Source organism: Cebus imitator, unplaced genomic scaffold, assembly GCF_001604975.1.
Source record: "Cebus imitator isolate Cc_AM_T3 unplaced genomic scaffold, Cebus_imitator-1.0 Scaffold144, whole genome shotgun sequence".
NCBI lineage: Eukaryota > Metazoa > Chordata > Mammalia > Primates > Cebidae > Cebus > Cebus imitator.
Window position 1 is genome coordinate 950,559 of NW_016107459.1, and position 9,506 is coordinate 960,064.

At 36.1% G+C, this 9,506-nt stretch overlaps 1 pseudogene across 1 annotated transcript; it reads right to left on the minus strand.

Annotated features, from left to right (window-relative positions):
• Nucleotides 1-6,187: 6,187 nt before the first annotated feature.
• On the minus strand, nt 6,188-7,288 carry LOC108313830 (annotated as a pseudogene). Its single transcript, XR_001829245.2, has one exon. The product of XR_001829245.2 is annotated as a 60S acidic ribosomal protein P0-like (transcript).
• Between the last annotated feature and the right edge of the window lie 2,218 nt (nt 7,289-9,506).

The following is a 9,506-nucleotide window of genomic DNA, read 5'->3' on the forward strand; positions in this document are numbered from 1 at the left end:
AAATCAATGCATTACACAAGATTAAGAGAAAAAAGATAAAAATCACAATTATCTTAATAGATGCAGAAAAAGCATTTGGCAAAATTCAGCACACTTAATGATAAAAATTCTTAATAAACGAAGAATAGAAGGAAATTACCTCAGCATAATAAAGGCCATATATGACAAGCCCACAGCTAACATTACACTTAATGACAAAAAACAGAAAGCTTTTTCTCTAAGGTCAGAAATAAAACAAAGGCGTCCACTTTTCCCACTTCTCAACAAATTCTCTAAAGTTGAAGGATACAAAATGAACATACAAAAATGAGTTTCATTTCTATACACTAATAACAAAATATCTGAAAACAAAACTGGGAAAATTACATTTACAAAAGCATCAAAAATAATAAAATATCTAGGAATAAACTTAACTAAGGAGATAAAAGACATGTGTACTGCCACCTATAAGACATTAATGAAAGAAATTAAACAACATGTAAACAAATGGAAAAACAGATCATGATTATGTATTGGAACACTTCATATTGTTAAAATGTCTATACTTTCTAGAGTTATCTACAGAATTGGTGCAATCATTATCAAAATTTCAATACTTTTTACAGAAATAGTAAAATAATTTCAAAATTTATATGGAGCCCACACAAAAATTAGACCATGAATGGCTAGATAAATCTTGAGAAAGAAGAACAAAGCTTGAGGCATCACTTTCTGATTTCAAAATATTTACAAAACTACAAGAATCAAAACATTTTAACAATATGAAGTGGCAGTACACACATCTTTTAACTCCTTAGTTAAGAATAAGCACAGTATAATATTGGCATAAAAATTGATGTATTGACCAATAGAAAACAATGAAGAGCCTAGAATTAAATACATATATATAGGCAACTGGTCCTCAACAATGATGTCAAGAATGAACAATGGGGAAAGAATCATCTCTTCAACAAGTGGTGTTGTCAAAACCAGATATTCACATGCAAAAGAATGAAACTGGATTCTTATACCATTAAAAAAAGGAAAAAAAAAAAAACCTCAAAATGGATTAAAGACTTAAACAAAAGATATAGAAATATTGGAACCCCTGCACAGTGTTGGTGGAAATCCAAAGTGGTGTAGTCACTATAGAAAAATTATAGGGGTACCTCAAAAAATTACAGAGATCACTACCATCTAATCCAGCTTCTGGATATTTATTCAAAAGAATTAAAATCAGAATGTCGAGGATATATTAGCATTCCTATATTTATTATACCACGATTCACAATAGCCAAGATGTGGAAACAACATGTATTTTCATTGATAGGTAAATAGATAATGAAAATGTGATACACCAGAATACTATTAAGTCTTAGAAAAAGAAGGAAATTCTGCAATATATAACAACATAAATAAATTGTGACCTGTTTTTACTTTACGAAAGCTTTAGAATTTTTTTTTGTTATTCCTATTGTTCTGAAAGTTTATGATGGTATGCTATGATATGAATTTTCATTATCTATGGCACTTTTCATGGAAAGAAATTCAAATTTGAATACTTGATATTTTCTTTAGGGTCATTCAGAGCTTCCTGCCTAGATATATTACTTCAGAAATTCCAGAAATAAAAGAGATGGTTAAGGATCTCACAGTGGGGTATAAAATCTTTCACCATAAACCATGTTTTCAGTTGCTCACCTCATTCCTGTATTCTTAAATGCCTGGTGTCCCCTTCCTCTGAATAAAAGAAATAGTCTCTTGAGAGTTAAGGAAGGTCTATAATTGCTCTCTGCTACAAACTAAATGTTTATGTTCCTTCTAAATTTTTATGTTGGAATCCTAACCCATAATGTGATGGTAGCAGGAGTTAGGACATTTGGTAGGTAATTAGATCATGAGGGAAAAGCTTTCATAAACTATATTAATGCCCTTATAAAAGGACCCTAGAGAGCTTCCTCACCCCATTCACTTGAGAACACAACAAGATGAACCAGGAAGTGGGCCCTTATCAGACACTGAATCTGCCTGTGTCCTGATCTTGGACTTCCCAGCCTCTAGAACTGTGAGAAATAAATTTCTGAGTTTTTAAGACACAAGTCTATGGTATTTTATTGTAGCAAGCTAAAGAAAGCAAGACATTCTCCATAATACCTAGGCCTTCCAACTGATAAGTCTCTCATTGGCTCTGCACAGTGATTAGCTTACATCAGTAGGCCCCCAGCTATAAGCATTCAGATGGCAATTCAACTAATTCAACTACCTTTCTTCCATCTAATTTACAGCTTCTAGACATTTACTGAGATCTTGCTGTAGTCTCATTTCTAATTATTTTTGTCCTTTATTTTTAATATTTTTCAGATCTTTGATCCTTTGAGAGTTTTGAAAGAGTGAGGAAGAGATGGTCAATCTCTTAAGAAATGTAGCAAAAAAAAAAAAAATACAGAAATGTTCAAAATAGTTAGGTAATCTATAATACAGGCTGAATATTTTTTTATCCAAAATGCCTGGGACCAGAAGTACTTCAGATTTGGTAATATTTGCTTGTACATAATGAGAGCTCTTGAGATGAGACCCAAGTGGAAACATGAAATTTATTTTTTAAATACATGCTATTCATGTAGCCTGAAGGTAATTTTATACAATATTTTAAATAATTTGGTGCATGAAACAAAATTTTGACTACCACTCATCACATCAGGTCAGGTATAGAATTATCCACTTGTGGCATCATGTTCCCTCTCAAAATGTTTCAGATTTTGGAGCATTTCAGATTTCAAATTTTTACATTACAGATGCTCAGCTTGTATTTATCTATTCCTTCCTGCAGTTTAACATTGTAGCTCTTAGATTTTTGTATTCCTTTTACTTTCCAATGATGGAAACTATTTTGAGTCATGGAATTATAGAATTAGTAGAGGGCTTGGAAATTAATGTTACAGATGAGTTAATGGCAGAAGCAGAAAGATAATATTTACTTCAGGATTCTAGTTAACAGTATTATGGATATTAGCATAGAAAATTTCACTAAGTAAAATGAAGAAATGCAATGCTCATGATGCCAGTATGAGAAATATAATTGTCTAAACTGAATTTGAAGGCAAATGAAGTTATATACAAGGAAAGATTATTTGCCTTAATGTACAAAGTCATTTCAAATCCATTTAGCACAAAAAAGAATCTTACGAAATAAATCCAGCAAACAACTCAAAGCAAAATATTAATAAATGAGTTTATAATATACAGCAAGAACTAGGCTACAGAAATAAGCAGTCCCCAAAATACAGTTGCTTAAAAAACACAGACGTTTATTTTTATCCCATGTAACAGTCCTGAGTGAGCAGTCCAAGCTAGCTGAGTGGTTTTACTTCTATCATTCAGGTACCCCATTTCCTTTCATCTTGTAGTTCTTCCAATACGTCATCAAGGATCATCTATGTTCCAGTTCTCAGACAGGTGAAAGAACATGAGGAAGCAGGTATTCAATGTTTTAAGGTAGGTATATGAAAGAGGGAACTCATTTTTTGTGACCCTAGTAGACAGTGGAAACTGAAATCATAACATCAATAGAAAGGCTACCAAAAGCAATGACAATCAAGGAAGAGTACAGGAGCATGGGGATAGAGGATGCTGTGCTATAACTCTCAGAAGGGCTGGTCCCAAAGGACATTTCTCCAAGCTGGAATATATACCCTTTAAGATGCAAAAGTAGAATCCCTTTTTTGTAATAGAAGAAAACAAGTATATGGGATCATGACAGGAGCATCCCTGGACCTGATTTAGTACTGAGAAGTCAAGGAGAAATGGCTGAATAAATGATCAATTACATAAGCCAAATTTATAGAAAGCCATCTATATTCATCTGTTCTCACATTTCTATAAGGAACTACATGAGACTGGGTAATTTACAGAGAAAGGAGGTTTAATTGGCCTATGGTTCTGTGGACTGTACAGGTTCCTGCTTCTGGGGAAGCCTCAGGAAATTTACAATCATGACAGAAAGTGAAGGGGAAGCAAGCACATATTCACATGGCTGGCGGGAGACAGAGAGAGATGAGGGGGAAGAGCTACACACTTTAAAACAACCCCAGATCTCATGAGAATTCACTCATTATCATGAGAATAGCAAGGGAAAATCTGACCCCATGATTCAATCACCTCCCACCAGGTCCCTCCCCCAACACTGGGGAGTAAAATTCAACATGAGATTTCGGGGGTGGGGGAACATAGAGACAAACCATCTCACAGTCTCATAGCCTTTTTTATCCCTTTGTTTTCATTGGCTGGCTAGGAAGGAAATGGATAAAAGAACTCAAATTAAGAACGTTAGCTTATTATGAAAATTTCTTCTAGTCTATAATGCAGCTCCTTATTTATTCTCCCATATATAAAATTTCTACAGAAAAATAATCCAAGAGGTTTAAGAAAAACCAGGATTAATTTTAAGATAACAAAATATGGCTATGAAGGAGCAAAAAAGAAAAGGGGAAAGATGTCAGATAAAGCTAAAAAAAAAAAAAGGCCACAGATGTCACAGATGAAATATTGTCAACCATAATTTTACATTAATTAAATGACAAATAAAAATTTAAAAAAACTTTTATTTATAAAACAGTAGCATAGAGCAGAGGTGCAAAAGCTTAGGAAAGAGATGATAAAACAAGAGCTAGCAGAACACAGAAATAAAGTGGAAGAAAATCACAGAAACAAAGCTAAAACTGGAAGCATCACTAAGGAGAACAGACACACCTGAAAGTTCAGTAAGAGGTATAATGAGCCAAAATGAGAAAGGAGAGAAGTTAAATTTAACCAGTAAAAAGATGATGAAGAAAGAGGAGGAGAAGGAGAGGAGTTAGGAGAAGAATATAGTTCACTGATTGAGGGGGCACATCATATCTCAAGGGGAAAAATTATACAAAATGTCAAATTGGGTCATATTCCAGCAAAATAACTGAACTTGAAACAGTGCCACAGTAAATATACATGTGCACGTGTCTTTATAGTAGAATAATTTAGAATCCTTTGGGTATATACCCAGTAATGGGATTGCTGGCTCAAATGGTATTTCTGGTTCTAGATCCTTGAGGAATTGCCACACTGTCTTCCACAGTGGTTGAACTGATTTGTACTCCTACCAACAGTGTAAAAGTATTCCTATTTCTTCACATCCTCTCCAGCATCTGTTGTTTCCTGACTTTTTAATGATCACCATTCTGTCATGAGATGGTATCTCATTGTGGTTTTGATTTGCATTTATCTAACGACCAGTGATGATGAGCTTTTTTTTATATGCTTGTTAGACATATAAATGTCTTCTTTTGAGGAGTGTCTGTTCATATCCTTTGCCCACTTTTTGATGGGTTTGTTTGTTTGTTTCTTGTATATATTTTTAAGTTCCTTATAGATTCTGGATATTAGCTCTTTGTCAGCAGATAGATGGGAAAAAATTTTCTCCGGTTCGGTAGACCAAAAAGGATCCTCTTGATTTCTTTAGGGACTTGCTGCTGTAAAAGCCTCTGGCCTTCACTGTGTCATAAATTTCTGCATGACACATTTAGTCTAGTTGAATGAGAACCTACATCTCAGAAGCCACTGAATTTCAGCTGGTTAGAGGTCTAGTTTAGAGCAAATACATCACACTTTAAAATAAATTCTGAGCTTACGTTAATAATTTTGGAGTCCCAGTTCACAAGGTTTTATAACATCAAAACAGAGAAACTTTGAATATCATGTAATATTTTAAACTTTATATCATAACTTATAACTAATCTTAAGAAAAACAATCTGAATAAAACATAAAAACCTTCTTCAACTCTTTAACTTTTCATATTTTAGGACTCTCCCTTTCACACTTGGGGTTCCACTTTCCAATTCATAATCTCACACCACTCAAGACAGAACTATAAAGGGTTTTTGATTCAGAAAAATTTGAGTTTTACTTCTAGCTTCTTCAACTAGCCAGCTATGTGACTTCTGGACAAGCTATTGGCCATTTTGAAGCTCAGATTTTTTATTTGCAAAATATAGATATTACTATCTTATGGGAGTGTTCTGAGGAATGTACACCCAGCACAGTTCTTGCATAATAAATGCTCAGCACCTGTATCCTGTCTACACTTTCATTACTTAAGATACTTAAAGGGGACATATAGTTCTCCCTCCTTAAAGAGAGTAAATACCTTAACTAAATTTTATGGTTATTTATATATTTTTTTTGACTTTTTAAAGAAGGCTTTATTTCCTTGTTTTGCAAATAAAGCTGGCTAAGTTGGTTGCTTTTTGGTGATTAGTCAGAGACCAAATCCCATATCCTTATCTGACTCCGACTCCTCCTTGGCTTGAACCTTAGCTGGGGCTGCAGCAGCAGCAGGAGTGGCTGTGGTGGCAGCAGCCACAGGGGCAGCTGCCGAAAAGGCAGATGGATCAGCCAAGAAGGCCTTGACCTTTTCAGCAAGTGGGAAGGTGTAATCAGTCTCCACAGACAAGGCCACAACTCGTTTGTACCCGTTGATGATAGAATGGGGTACTGATGCAACAGCTGGGTAGCCAATCTGCAGACAGACACTGGCAACATTGCGGACACCCCCCAGGAAGTGGGAGTACAGAGTTTCCTCTGTGATGTCAAGCACTTCAGGGTGTAGATGCTGCCATTGTCGATCACCTGCTGGATGACCAGCCCAAAGAAGAAGGGAGAGATGTTGAGCATGTTCAGCAGTGTGGCTTCGCTGGCTCCCACTTTGTCTCCAGTCTTGATCAGCTGCACATCACTCAGGATTTCAATGGTGCCCCTGGAGATTTTAGTGGTGATACTTAAAGCCTGGTAAAAGGAGGTCTTCTCGGGCCTCAGACCGGTGTTCTGGGCTGGCACAGTGACTTCACATGGGGCAATGGCACCAGCACGGGCGGCAGCTGGGACCTTACTGGCCAGCATGTCCCTGATCTCAGTAAGGTCCTCCTTGGTGAACACAAAGCTCACATTCCCCCAGATGTGAGGCAGCAGTTTCTCCAGAGCTGGGTTGTTTTCCAGGTGCCATCATATGGCCTTGTGCATCATGGTGTTCTTGCCCATCAGCACCATGGCCTGCCTGCAGAGGGACATGAGGATCTGCTGCATCTGCTTGGAGCCCACATTGCCTGCTCCACAATGAAGCATTTCGGATAAGGATCCAATAGTTGGATGATCTTAAGGTAAGTAGTTGGACTTCCGGGTCACCCTGTTTTCCCTGGGCATCATGGCAGTGCGTCAGGGATTGCCACACAGAGTTTAAAGACAATGTCACTTCCATGAGGATGCCTGGCGAGAGAAGCTGATATTTATATTTTCAAAAAGGTTAATTGGGGTTATATTAGTGTTAGCAATTTTGACATGGTCTAATTGTGTCTTATCTGTTCAATTGTCTTTATTTCACCACACTTACTGAACTCATGCCAAATGCCTTAATTGCTTCTTCTTTCACCTAAACTTGCCGTTTTAAAAAGTGGCAATTCTCTTCCCAATTATTTTAAGTCAGTTTCACAAATACTTTTTGCAATAACAGTATTTCTTCATTGGTGTTTCAATAGTAATAACAAATTTAACAGTAACAGATGAAGAGGTATAGGAGTTGAAGCTAGCATTTATAGGACAGGTACCTTACTAAGTACTTTGACTACTTTCTCATGTAATTTTTATAACAGCCACTGAAGACAGAAATTGCTATGGTCACCAATTTGCAAGCATTCCAGGTGCCACTGGGATATGAAGAAAAAAACTCCTGCAGCTACCTCGGTGTCTTCCCTAACATGCACAGTTTTGTGCTAAAACCCAGGGCCTTGGTGGTGTAGGCACCCAAGGGAATCTCCTGGTGTGCGAGTTGCGAAAACTGTGAGAAAAGCTAGTATCTGGGCCAGAGTGCACCGTTCCTCACAGCACAGTCCCTCATGGCTTCCATTGGCTAGGGGAGTGAGTTACCCGACCCTTTGCGCTTCCAGGGTGTGGCGACGCCCCATCCTGCTTTGGCTCATCCTCCATGGGCCACATCCGCTGTCTAAACAGTCCCAGAGAGATGAGCCAGGTACCTCAGTTGGAAAAGCATAAATCACCCGTCTTCTTTGATCCCGCTGGGAGCTGCAAAACCGAGCTGTGGAGCTGTTCCTATTCAGTCATCTTGCCAGCCACCTGAAATACACATTTTTAAACTAAAATATTGTTCGTATCACCATTTTTGAAAAAGATGAAACAATTAGATTAAGATTTTATCCAAGTAAGAGTGAATGGGAAAAATAAGGTGGGGAGTATTGGTTGAATATAACCATGGGCTTGAGACTAACACAAATGTGTGTTTCTGGTTACAGCATCAAGTGGGCACAACCCTTCCCAATATTGCAATGAGGCCTCTCACTAAAACTGGAAAGTGAATTGGTTGAAAATTTGGAGGAAAAAGTTGAAACATACTGATAAATCTTCCTATTTAGCTGGAATTTAAAATATATTATATAAGGCTCATAAATAATATAATGGAGCAACAAAAACATGGAAGAGTAAAACACCAAGAAAGATATTATAACCTATAAAAACAGAAAGGGAGAAAGGATGGGTAAAAGAATGGAAAGGAAAAAGAAACAATTTTATTTACTATTCACAGATATTGTTTAAAGAAGCAGGGGGTTACCGCATTATGTAAAGTTAAAGTTATAGTTAGAATTATAGTTAGTTATAGTTATAGTTATGTTAGTTATAGTTAGTTATAGTTATAGTTATGTCACAAATAGAACATAAATATAAACCTTTCAAACACATAAGTAATCAAAAGAATGAAATAAACAAAAAAACTTTAAAGCCACAAAAACATTTTAAGGCATAATAAAATATGGGGATGGAGGAGAGAAAAAGAACGGGGGGGAAAAGGGTCAGACAAAGCTAAAAAAAAAAAGGCCACAGATGCCATAGATGAAATATTGTGACCCATAGTTGTGACTCAAAATAACTGTCATTTCAACAAATGTCTAAATTAATCTACTAAAAGAAAAAAATACTTTCACATTTATTTGCCTTTGGATTTCTACTTCTTTCCTTGGGTCACATAATTGGGTCATTTCACATTTATTTGCCTCTGGATTTCCACTTCTTACTTTGGGTCATATAATTTGGTCATGACATATAATTGGGTCATTCCTCAATTATATGTCTTTTAAAAAAAAAATCTTACAAAGGCAATGTGGACATGGCATGCCAGGAGCTAGGAAAGTATCTGTATGCACTTTTGATTGTGTGTCTTTCTATGGGTACATAAGGCTTTGCTTAGTGTGTGATATTATCTTTGTTATACTATTGCTTTTGTACACAACTAAATCTCACTTTAGAACCATATATATCTTTATGTTTGAGGGTGCAGGCTTTATTAAACTTGGTTTGACCTGTAAAATGTCTTATTTCATTTAAAAAGGAGTCCTTTTCACGTTTCTATATAATTATTTCAATCGGTAAAGCACATATTTCAAAAACTGATAGTATTAATTATTGGTCATCAGTAAAACTTTGGCAATTA